Source organism: Nomascus leucogenys, chromosome 19 (genome assembly GCF_006542625.1).
Source record: "Nomascus leucogenys isolate Asia chromosome 19, Asia_NLE_v1, whole genome shotgun sequence".
NCBI classification, from domain to species: domain Eukaryota; kingdom Metazoa; phylum Chordata; class Mammalia; order Primates; family Hylobatidae; genus Nomascus; species Nomascus leucogenys.
The window spans coordinates 18,530,794-18,543,614 of NC_044399.1; the positions used below are offsets into that span (position 1 = coordinate 18,530,794).

The following is a 12,821-nucleotide window of genomic DNA, read 5'->3' on the forward strand; positions in this document are numbered from 1 at the left end:
TTCTAGATATACAATCATGTATCTGCAAACAGAGACAATTTGACTTCCTCTTTTCCTATTTGAATACTCTTTATTTCTTTCTCTTGCCTAATTGCTCTGGCCAGAACTTCCAATACTATGTTGAATAGGAGTAGTGAGAGAGGGCATCCTTGTCTTGTGCTGGTTTTCAAAGGGAATCCCTACAGCTTTTGCCTATTCAGTATGATATTGGCTGTGGATTTTTCATAAATAGCTCCTATCATTTTGAGATGCATTCCATCAATACCTAGTCTTTTGAGAGTTTTTAGCATGAAGGGCTGTTGAATTTTGTCAAAGGACTTTTCTGCATCTATTGAGATAATCATGTGGTTTTTGTCATTGGTTCTGTTTATGTGATGGATTATATTTATTGATTTGTGTATGCTGAACCAGCCTTTCATCCCAGGGATGAAGCTGACTGGATCCTGGTGGATAAGCTTTTTGATATGCTGCTGGATTCTCTTTGCCAGTATTTTATTAAGGATTTTTGTATCGATGTTCGTGAGGGATATTGGCCTGAAATTTTCTTTTTTTGTTTTGTCTCTGCCATGTTTTGCTATCAGGATGATGCTGGCCTCATAAAATGAGTTAGGGCGGAGTCCCTCTTTTGCCGTTGTTTGGAATAGTTTCAGAAGGAATGGTACCAGTTCCTCTTTGTATCTCTGATAGAATTCATCTGTGAATCCGTCTAGTCCTGGACTTTTTATGGTTGGTAGGCTACTAATTACTGCCTCAATTTCAGAACTTTTTATTGGTCTACTCAGGGATTAGACTTCTTCATGGTTTAGACTTGGGAGGGTGTATGTGTCCTGGAATTTACCCATTTCTTCTAGATTTTCTAGTTTATTTGTGTAGACGTGTTTATAGTATTCTCTGTTGGTAGTTTGTATTTCTGTGGGATCAGTGGTGATATCCCCTTCATCGTTTTTTATTGCATCTATTTGATTCTTCTCTCTTTTCTTCTTTATTAGTCTTGCTAGTGGTCTATATTTTGTTGATCTTTTCAAAACAGCTCTTGGATTAATTGATTTTTTTGAAGGCTTTTTTAGTGTCTCTATCTCCTTCAGTTCTGCTCTGATCTTAGTTATTTCTTGTCTTCTGCTAGCTTTTGAATCTGTTTGCTCTTGCTTCTCTAGTTCTTTTAATTGTGATGTTAGGGTGTTGATTTTCGATCTTTCCTGCTTTCTCTTGTGGGCATTTAGTGCTATAAATTTCCCTCTACACACTGCTTCAAATATGTCCCAGACATTCTGTTACATTGTGTCTTTGTTCTCACTGATTTCAAAGAACATCTTTATTTCTGCCTTCATTTCATTATTTACCCAGTATTCATTCAGGAGCTCGTTATTCAGTTTCTGTGTAGTTGTGCAGTTTTGAGTGAGTTTCTTAACCCTGAGTCCTAATTTGATTGCACTGTGGTCTGAGAGACTGTTTGTTATGATTTCCATTCTTTGGCATTTGCTGAGGAGTGTTTTATTTCCAATTATGTGGTCAATTTTAGAATAAGTGCAATGAGGTGCTGAGAAGAATGTATGTTCTGTTGATTTGGGGTGGAGAGTTCTGTAGATGTCTATTAGGTCCACTTGATCCAGAGCTGAGTTCAAGTCCTGAATATCTTTGTTAATTTCCTGTCTCATTGATCTATCTAATATTGACAGTAAGTGTTAAGGTCTCCCATTATTATTGTGTGGGAGTCTAAGTCTCTTTGTAGGTCTCTAATAACTTGCTTTATGAATCTGGGTGCTCCTGTATTGGGTGCATATATATTTAGGATAGTTAGCTCTTCTTATTGCATTGATCCCTTTACCATTACATAATGCCCTTCTTTGTCTCTTTTGATCTTTGTTTGTTTAAAGTCTGTTTTATCAGAGAGCAGGATTGCAACTCCTGTTTTTGTTTTTGTTTGTTTGTTTTGTTTGCTTGTTTTGCTTTCCACTTGCTTGGTAAATATTCCTCCATCCCTTTATTTTGAGCCTATGTGTATCTTTGCATGTGAGATGGGCCTCCTGAATACAGCACACCGATGGGTCTTGGCTCATTATCCAATTTGCCAGTCTGTGTCTTTTAATTGGGGCATTTAGCCCATTTAAATTTAATGTTAATATTGTTATGTCTGAATTTGATCCTATCATTATTATGCTAGCTGGTTATTTTGTCCATTAGTTATGCAGTTTCTTTACAATTTGGTATGTTTTTGCAGTGGTTGGTACCGGTTGTTCCTTTCTATGTTTAGTGCTTCCTTCAGGAGCTCTTGTAAGGCAGGCCTGGTAGTGACAAAAGTCTCAGCATTCACTTGTCTGTAAAGGATTTTATTTCTCTTTAGCTTATGAAGCTTAGTTTGGTTGGATATGAAATTCTGGTTTGAAAATTCTTTTCTTTAAGAATGTTGAATATTGGCCCCCACTCTCTTTTGGCTTGTAGGGTTTCTGCTGAGAGATCCACTGTTATTCTGATGGGCTTCCCTTTGTGGGTAATCTGATGTTTCTCTCTGGCTGCCCTTAACATTTTTTTCCTTCATTTCAACCTTTGTGAATCTGACAATTATGTGTCTTGGGGTTGCTCTTATCGAGGAGTTATCTTTGTAGTGTTCTCTGTGCTTCCTGAATTTGAATGTTGGCCTATCCTGCTGGGTTGGGGAAGTTTTCCTGGATAATATCATGAAGAGTGTTTTCCGACCTGGTTCCATTCTCCCTGTCACTTTCAGGTACACCAATCAAATGTAGATTTGGTCTTTTCACATAGTCCCATATTTCTTGGAGTCTTTGTTCATTCCTTTTCATTCTTTTTTCTCTAATCTTGTCTTCTTGCTTTATTTCATTGTTGATCTTCAATCTCTGTTATCCTTTCTTCTGCCTGATCGATTTAGCTACTGATACTTGTGAATGCTTCACGAAGTTCTTGTTCTGTGTTTTTCAGCTCCATCAGGTCATTTATGTTCTTCTCTAAACTGGTTATTCTACTTAGCAATTCGTCTGACCTTTTTTCAGAGTTCTTAGCTTCATTGCATTGGGTTAGAACATGCTCCTTTAACTCGGAGGAGTTTGTTATTACCCATCTTCTGAAGCCCACTTCTGTCAATTCGTCAAACTCATTCTCTGTCCAGTTTTGTTCCCTTGCTGGCAAGGAGTTGTGATCTTTTGGAGAAGAAGCTGGTTTTTTGAATTTTCCGCCTTTTGGTGCTGGTTTCTCCCCATCGTCGTGGATTTATCTACCTTTGGTCTTTGATGTTGGCGACCTTCGTATGGGGTCTCTAACAGTCAGGCTCCTCTGCTGCAAGTCTGCTACAGTTTTCTGGAGGTCCACTCCAAACCCTGTTTGCCTGGGTGTCACAAGCAGAGGCTGCAGAATAGCAAAGATTGCTGCCTGTTCTTTCCTCTGAAAGCTTTGTCCCAGAGGCACACCTGCCAGATGTCAGCCAGAGCTCTCCTGTATGAGGTGTCTGTCAGCCCCTACTGGGAGTTGTCTCCCAGTTAGGATACACGGGGGTCAGGGACCCACTTGAGGAGGCAGTCTGACCCTTAGCAGAGCTCAAAAGCTGTGCTGGGAGATCCACTGCTCTCTTCAGAGCCGGCAGGCAGAAACATTTAAGTCTGCTGAAGCTGCAGCCATAGCCGCCCCTTCTCCCAGGAGCTCTATCCCAGGGAGATGGGGGTTTTATCTATAAGTCCCTGTCTGGGGATGCTGCCGTTTTTTCAGAGATGCCCTGCCCAGAGAGGCAGTCTGGCCGCAGTGGCCTTGCTGAGCTGCAGTGGGCTCCGCCTGGTTCAAACTTCTAGTTGTCTTTGTTTACATTATGAGGGTAAAACCACCTACTCAAGCCTCAGCAATGGCAGACACCCCTCCCCACACCAAGCTGGAGTGTCCCAGGTCAAGCTCAGACTGTTGTGCTGGCTACGAGAATTTCAAGTCAGTGGATCTTAGTTTGCTGGGCTCTGTGGGGGTGGGACCTGCCAAACCAGACCACTTGGCTCCCTGGCTTCAGCCCCCTTTCCAGGGGAGTGAACTATTCTGTCTCTCTGGCATTCCAGGCACCACTGGGGTATGGGGGGCAAAAAAAAAACCTCCTGCAGCTAGTTCAGTGTCTGCTGGGAACAGTTGCCCAGTTTTGTGCTTGAAACCCAGGACTCTGGTGGTGTAGACACCAGAGGGAATCTCCCGGTCTGCAGGTGGTGAAGACTGTGGGAAAAGTGCAGTATCTGAGCTGGAGTGCTCCATGCCTCAGGCACAGTCCATCACAGCTTCCCTTGGGTAGGGGAGAGAACTCCCCAACCCCTTGTGCTTCCAAGGTGAGGGGATGCCCCACCCTGCTTTAGCTGACCCTCCATGGGCTACACCCACTGTCCAACCAGTCCCAATGAGATGAACTGGTTACCTCCGTTGGAAATGCAGAAATCACCTGCCTTCTGTGTCAATCGCACTGGGAGCTGCAGAGTGGACCTGTTCCTATTCAGCCATCTTGCCAGCAATCCATATTATTTCTTAATACTTACTTGCATGCAAATCTAAAATTATCTCAAAATAATTTTAGTTTTTACAAATGAGTCATTGAAAAATTTTTGAAAATCACCTTTCAAAAATTGGTTGAGATGAAGTAGCCACTTTGACAGACCAGTTCGATGGTGCTGTTCTGAGAGTCTTTCATGGAAGTCTGCCTAGAGCCTTTCAAAGGTTTTCTAAGCACACAGTTCCCTGCATCACATTCCTTTTGCTTGAGACAGCTAGAGTGGGTGTTTGTTTTTGTTATCTGCAACTGAACCCTCATGCTGATGCCCTGTTACTTCATAGTTCCATCACAGCTTTCTATCTTAAGTGGGATGTCCTCAGTTTAAAAGTCTAAAACTGTCCAGAGATAGTTAGCTAAAGCACAGAATGGTCAGTGGGCCTCTCTCAGCTAGGACCCTCACAGGTATTGTCTGAAAGTAAAAGAAAAAGCGGGAAGAAACAATGGGGTCTTGGTTATGGGACATTTTTAGTGATTTTGCTGCTGCAGAGATTGGGGTATTCATGATAGTATAGGTTAAAAGTCCCAAGGAAACTTTAGGAAAACCTGAACAGTATTTCAAATTTCTAATACATTTAAATCCTTTGGAGTTTTAATGGAGACTTGCTCTTAGTGAAAAACTTGGTGAGATTGCATTGTGTTTCCCATAGGAAATTAAAAGCAGCTGAGAGATTTTTTTTAAGCTCCTATCTATCCTCCTCTCCATTTCTCAAAGGCTTAAGAAATTCCCCTCATAGTAAATAGAACAACAGAGAAGTGTCCCGGACCCAAGGTGAATGAATTTGCTAGGCCATGGTCAGGCGCTATTGCAGCAACTGGAGTTGGGCAATGAGGCGCTCATGTTTAGAAAGTGTGAAGCCACAGCCACAGAGCTCTAGGGTAGAGCTGTCTTCTCAGTGGCGCTAGCCATCCTGTGCTCTGCCTCCTTTTCCCTTTCTCCCCACCCACCTTTCATCATCCTCAGAAGCCCATGTGTGTGAAAGGCAGCGGAGGAATGTGGGTGGGTTGACTTGTATAATTAAATCCATGTTGCATCGTGTTCTTTAGAATTAATAAGGAATTCTTCCCATTGAAACTCACCATGACATCTTCCCTCTGACTCAGATTTCTTTTTTGCTTTTCTCTTCTTTCCTTGGCTAAAAGCATTAGACATGGGGCTATGGTTCAAATTAGCATCCTACATGTCTCTTCTCTCTGTCTTTGCTTAATTGAGCTTTTCTGTTCAGTGAAAAGTGTAGTTTGTTTATATTTCATTTTTCTTAAATTCCACTTATCTGTCTTTGTCCCTTTTCTTTCTTCTTTTAGAAAACTTAGGAAAAGAGAAAACAAGAGAGTTTTTCACCTTGCGTATGACTGTAAGGTTGGAGAAAGTGCACTGCTGGCCAAACCTTGACGATCCAGGTGTTGTTCTTTGAGGTTCTTTGTTCTCTGGATCTTCATATCCTGACACCAGGAAAACTGTGCTCTCATATATTTATCCACTGAGGCCAGGAGAGCTGTGAGACGGGGAGAAATAGTCAACAAATGGTACTTCTAAATTCCTGGGTCATGTTGTGAAACGCCTTTTTATTGGGGGTAATAATTTGACTTCATTTCCTTATAAAAGTGGATTTATGTGATGGATATGTGATATATATTTTTTGCCACCGTTTTTGCAGGATAATGGTTGTATCAGTTAGGATTAGATTCAACTGTGAATAACATAAACCCAAAATAACAGTGGCTTAAACCTGATAAAAGTTTTTCTTTCTGCTCATGTAGAAGAACAGCTGTAGCTGTCCTGGGCTAGTGTGGTGGCTCCACTCCATGAAGGCTTTCTCGGAGACCCAAAAGAAAGCAGCTCAGGGTGTCACCCTCAGCTTCACGGTCCATATCGGCAGTTATTATGTCATCTTCAGAACAATCTTACAAACCCTCTGGAAGAGTCCATCTCCCTCCTTTACAGGCTCCTGACTTTTGACCACATGGAGGGTCTCAGTTTAGTTTCATTCATAAGATTCAGGGTCATGGCACATATTTGAGTCTGAGCTGTGCTGCCTATTGTGCTGCAAATCTGGGCAAATCACTAAACTTCTATGCATCTATATTTTCATCATATGGAAAATTTAAATTATAATGTATAACTCCTAGAGCAGTATAGTATAAGGATAAAAGACAATATGTAAATAAAAATTGGTCTTCTGATTAGCATGAAAATGAATATCATTTTACAGTTTTTAGGTTTCTTATCGAGCATTTTTTTTTATTTTTAAAGAAAACCAATCCCATATTTAGAGACTGGTGATTTTTTTCCTGGTGAGAACATCCTCAAAAAATGGGCTTTATGTCCCCTACAAGCCCTTCTCCCAAGTGGAAAGAAACCTGATGTGCAGCGGGACAACTTCATTGTTTGTTCCACCTCCAATGAGGCTTTCACTATAGGTTTCATCTATGGGGGATATGGTGGATTTATGGTCAATATGCACTACCCTCTCCTTCCAGTGGAGTGTTTTTTAAACTGTGGATCGAGAGATCCATTAGATGATATTGAAGTCATTTTAGTGTATCATGACCAGTATGTTTGAATGAAAAAATAGAATGAAATAGAATACAATAGTATAGTTAGAAAAAAATTAGGCCATATCACAACTAATCAATGTAAGTTTTTCATCAAACACGTTTCACATATATGTGCATACACATGTATGTGTATTTTAGGTTATGAAGTAAAATGTGTTTCTTCAAATGGATCATGAGTTTTGAGATAGAATAATAAATTGGGAGGAATTACTCTACCTGACATAAAAGCGGACTATATAATCACAGTGTTTAACACAATGTGTTCTTGGCAGAGAGATAGACACATTGATCAATGGAACAGAATAGAGAACTCAAAAATAGACCCCCATATATAAGCCCAACTGACTTTTAACAGAAGTGGGAAAGCAATTCAATGAAGAAGAAATCAATTAGCCTTTTCAATTCAACTTGGCCTTGTCAAAAAGTGGCCCAAATGGGTAGACCTCTCATTTGCATTCTAAGTAGCAGCAAGAAGACAAGAGATGCCTCCACGCATGCCAGAGGTCTTTTAAGAAAAACATCCAGGAGCAGCCACAATCTTTAAGCTGAAGTCTCATTGGCTGGAATTTAGTTTCATGGCCATACCAACTGTAAGAAAACCTGAGAAATTCATCTTCCTTCTGAATAGTCACATGCCTGGCTTAAATGTCTATTATTATATATAAGTAGAATAACATAGATATTGGGGCATAGTTAACTATCTGTCAGTGTTACACTGTTGTTTAGATTTATCCAGAGATGCTGTGCAAGTGCAGTGTTCCATCTCTCCAGAACACACAAACAATCTTTCCACAGCACATATTTTATCCCCTGGTTAAAAACCTCAGATGCCTCCAATGCACATAGGGTAAAGACCAAACTCGTTTGTACGACATTTAGATTTTTGAACATTTAGCTCAAGCCATATTTCTACCCATCACTTGCCCACTGCATTCTCCCAAATGCTAAGACTCTCTGCTACCTAAACGTTCCTGCTCAAGTTCTCCCCTCCCCTGGAATGCATTCCAACTCCTGCCCCACTCCATATATCTGACCGATGATGCCTCATCCATGCAGACCTTTATCAATCATTATCCTCTCTCTCTTTCTCTCTCTCTCCCCTGCCCTTCCTGACTCCTCAAGCCAGAGGAAGTACCTGTTTCCTTCTCTAGGCCTCATTAATTCAGACGTACACTGACGATGGCACCACCCTGTGTCTTTGTTGTTGTGATATTTTTGTTTTGCTGCAGACTAGAGGCTCCTCCAACACAAGACCTATCATCCCGAATTCTGTTGCCACAGATCTCGGGGTCCCTCCACACCCTTAAAATTCATCATTGAATTATTGAGAGGTTTCGCAGCATCAAAATATTGACAGAAAGAAAACAGTATCTATTTATGACAGGTGTGCTCTGAATGGGCAAAGCTGTTATTTCACAGGTTCAGTTGTGAAGAAATGATCTGTGATGAGAACCATTTGAGAAAGCTAAGGTGAAAGAATGATTTTTGACATCTGGAGATCCCTATTTCATTGTCATGAGTGAGCCACACTCACAGTAGACCACAGCAAAGTCAATCTCCTTAGACCCCATGGCCCCTTATTAGGAATATCTGCCCACTTGAAGGAGAGAGATGTCTTTTGATTTCAGCATGCAAAGACACAGTAGCAAGGACAACTTTAACAATATCATTTCTCTAGTTACGTATTTGGAAAATAAATCTTCTCTCTAAGGAAAAATATACATTCTATTCTTGGAAACTCTGCCTTCTTTTTTTGTATGAAATGCCAGGTGACATTCAAGTATGGTCCCACCCTACTTTTTTTTTTTTTTTTTTTTTTTGAGACTGAGTCTCACTCTGTTGTCCAGGCTTGAGTGCAGTGGCACAATCTCGGCTCACTGCAAGCTCCGCCTCCTGGGTTCACGCCATTCTTCTGCCTCAGTCTCCAAAGTAGCTGGGACTACAGGTGCCTGCCCCCCATGCCTGACTAATTTTTTGTATTTTTAGTAGAGACGGGGTTTCACTGTGTTAGCCAGGTTGGTCTCGATCTCCTGACCTCCTGATCCACCCACCTCAGCCTCCCAATGTGCTGGGATTACAGGTGTGAGCCACCGCTCCCGGCCGGTCCCACCCTACTCTTAATTGGCCCTCCTGAGCTGCAGTTTCTTAAACTGTGAAATCTAGCTTCTCTACTGTGGATGATTTGGGTTACCAGATGTGTATATGTTCCTTTATATTTCCCTGCCTTTCAATTACATCAGGTTATATGATATTTTAAGCAATGAACTGTGAACAGAAGTGTCAAGATAGGTATCATTCAGAGTGTCCCAGTCTTTCTCTTCCCATAAAGAACGTGTGTTTGAGATGGTATAGTTACAAGGTGAAGGAGGATTTTACATATGCAGGAAATACGTCTTTACTTTGTTAAGCCCCTGAGATTGGGGAGTTTGTCTGTTGCAGCGTCTAGGATTAATAATTATACTAACATACTGAGAGTGCGAAGTTCTTAGTAGGATTAAACAGGTTATTTCCATACAAGCATGAGCACAGTGTCTGAGAGACACTGTGACATCAGTCACTGTGAAGTAAGATTGTCATTAAGATGGATAAATAATTTTACAAAATCCAATAGTTATATTGAAAGAAAAAATGTATGGAGAACAGAAAATCTTGGTTCTAGAGTTGTACAGTTTTAGACTTGGACTTAGAAACTATTTAATCTAGTATTTTCCAAACAGTCTGGTTATAAACAACAGGTTCTTAAGCAGAAAATACAGATTTCTGGGCCCATCTCCACTTACAATGAATCACAATCTCTAGGGAAGAAGTGTTGATTTGAATTGTTTTGTTGGTTTCCAAATGGAAGGAAAGTGAGGCCCGGTAAGTTGATGACTTTTCTAGGGCCACAGAACTGATTATTGACATGTTGGAACTAGAACCCAGCTTCCACAGAGCTGCGTGCTTTCCTTCTGGGATTACATAATAATAATGTCCTAATAGAGTGAGACCAGGACTCACCCTTTGTCCCTCTGTCTCTGATAAATCATGTCAAGACCTGCAAATGATTTTACCCCTTAACAATGAAAAGAAGATGTAATTTTTAAATTACCTTGGATGTACAGTGAAAGCAGCATTCCCATAATCAATCATCCAAAATCACAGGGTTATTTGGAGCTATTTGAAGGAAAAGTAAATTGAAAACATGTTGTTAAACAATGCACTAAAGAGTTATCAAATCATAAACATCTAGATTACTTTAACATGTTGATTATTCCACATTTAGGGTCTCCTTACAAAGCAACTCTGGCCATGAAGAGACCTGGAAAATTCAATGAATCCCTTTCTAAGTTGTTAACTGTACTGAGTTGAATCATTTGGCTATGTGGGAACATATGTTAAAGTAAAAAAAAAAAAAATACTGTATATTACATATATATTCTTTTTGGAGCTATTATTCACACTTTTCACTAAGCAGAAGACACAGAGGCCTGCTATTAGGACATGTCTCTGAGGATACAGAAATAGTTTGGGGAGTACGCTGGTATAATATTGAACACATTAAAACCTATCTGGAGCTTTGGAAATCAAATATACAGACATTCCATAATGACTCTTGGGTTTTAGCATAATTCCTCAACCTGAAAATTCATAACTAAATAATGGCAGGACATTTATGACATAAAATGCCTTAAACCATTTGTTTATTATTATATGTGGATTTTGAGTTTTATGTTTAAGAAAATTGAAAGCCTACCCTTTCTTTTTTTTCCACTTTGGAAGAGTGATATACCAATTACCTTTGAGAGACTTTGTTTTTCTTCCTGGAAGAGAGCTAAACCAGGACTGAAGTTTACGTCAAGGAATCCATTTGGTTATCAAATCTGTGATCATGTGCTTTTGTTAAACTAAACCAAATTAAATTAATATTTGTTGAAAAATAAATGATGTAATTCGTGAAGAACTCTGTTTTACTCCCAGGATGGTGGCCTGTTTCTTCAAAGTAGCCTGTGAGAAAACAAAGTCTGAAATAATTATTTAAACTGAAAAGAGGAAATTGTTTTGAGTGTGACAGGTGTCTAGAGGGATCACTACCCTTGAGTGATCTTTGATCTTGGGGTTATCGTTATAAGACTAAATTATATATGCAATTTTCCTGAGACCAAATTCAATGACTGAACTCTAAAATTAATCTGGATATTATTTCTTCTTGGAGTTCTAAAACAAGGCCAGGGAAGATTAGAAGCCACTCATCTGACTGAGACGCATCCTCTGACTTTTCTTGGAATGGATTCCTTATGTGGACAAAATGTGATTTGAATTGCATCTGGTTACTGTTTTTAGAAAATTTTGTTGAAATTCAAACTGAGCCTGTGTACTGTGAGCTGATTTATCAGTGCCTGCCCATGTGAGAACCAGAAAGGAAATAGGAGGTGTAACTGTGGGGAGGTCACTCTGGGGTCTTTCATCCAGCTTACCTATTAAAGGGGCAGGTCTCCAGGCCAGAAGGAGCAAATGCAGTACACTCCCAGAGGGAAAAGCCTTCTCTTGAGGCTCTGAGAACTGCTAGAGAAGAAACAACAGCAGCATGGTGGAACGAAGACAGAATTTGAAATCAAACACAGTTAAATCTTAAGCCTAACTCCACCATGTATGAGATATATGACTTTTTAAATTAAGTTTTGTAACCTCTCAGCCTCAGTTTTCCTACTGGCGAAATAGGAGTAATATTGCCTGCTTTGTTGTGATGTAAGAATTAACAGGGGACTTTATGCATAGTATCTGACATCTGGTAGGTCCTCAAAAATTGAAAAAAACAAGTACATCTGCAATCACCTCATCAGCAATTAACATATATTGAATATTTATTATGGGTCAAGCACTATACTCCTTTACCTCCTGTTGATATCTACCTGGACACCTAGCATTAGTGGATACTCAAAAATAAGTCATAAACTGACAAAATGATGGATGAGTTTCCTTTTCCTGTTGGCTTTCTTTGGCTATGAAACTGCAAATAGGCAAGACCAGAGGAGAAACGTCCACGTGTTCTGCTGTGGATCCCTCAGTGCACGCAAAGATGTGGGTTTCCAGAGGAACGGTCCCCTCATCACTTCAGTTTCCTGCTCTTAGGTGGATCGCAATGCCCCGCTACTGGGGTAGTAGCCTTCATTTCGTGTACTGTGGTCTTGCTTCTTCTGAATCCAGAGGGCAAAAACTCAAACACCATCTAAAAATGTCAAGTTCTATTTTGCTTCAAGAGCTCCTGAGGGCTGGGCAGAGGTTTTGCAGTTTCACCACAGGCATTTACAAGGGCCGCACACTTTGGCAGAACTAAATCTCCAGATAGCCTAACTTCTCCAGACCTAGAATGCAGCTGAATTTTAGGGGTCGAGAAAGGGGGAGTTTCTGGGGGGTCCTGGAAAAGACTAAGTCAACCTTGGTTCATCATCATGCTATGCTCAACGCCCGCCCCACCCCCCACCCCTCCATAGTCAGGGCTTGCTTGGTTTCTGGTTTCAAAATGAAATTTTCACATGGCCCAAATCCCAACCCACCCTAATTTAAAGAAACAGGCACTTGGCATGTGATACAGATAGATCAGCAGTTGCTCATATACAGCTGTGCACATCTGGCACACAGGTATGTGATTTTGCATGAAGATAAATTGTGTGGGGACCAAACGCACAGTTGTTAAACTAAAAATGAATCGCTTCTTGGAAGCAATCTTCCTGCACAGCAGGGCCTCTGTGTGAGCTTGATCCTT

General features: G+C 40.5%; 1 long non-coding RNA gene across 1 annotated transcript in view; it reads right to left on the reverse strand.

The window, feature by feature from the left end:
* Positions 1-12,597, reverse strand: part of LOC100601115 — a 46,465-nt gene extending 33,868 nt beyond the window's left edge. The window contains exons 1-4 of the long non-coding RNA XR_179854.2: positions 11,533-12,597; positions 10,855-11,062; positions 10,167-10,231; positions 5,862-6,015 (exon numbers count right to left, since the gene is read on the reverse strand). This is a non-coding gene — a long non-coding RNA (uncharacterized LOC100601115). The remainder of the gene's footprint in view (positions 1-5,861; positions 6,016-10,166; positions 10,232-10,854; positions 11,063-11,532) is intronic.
* Positions 12,598-12,821: the final 224 nt, after the last annotated feature.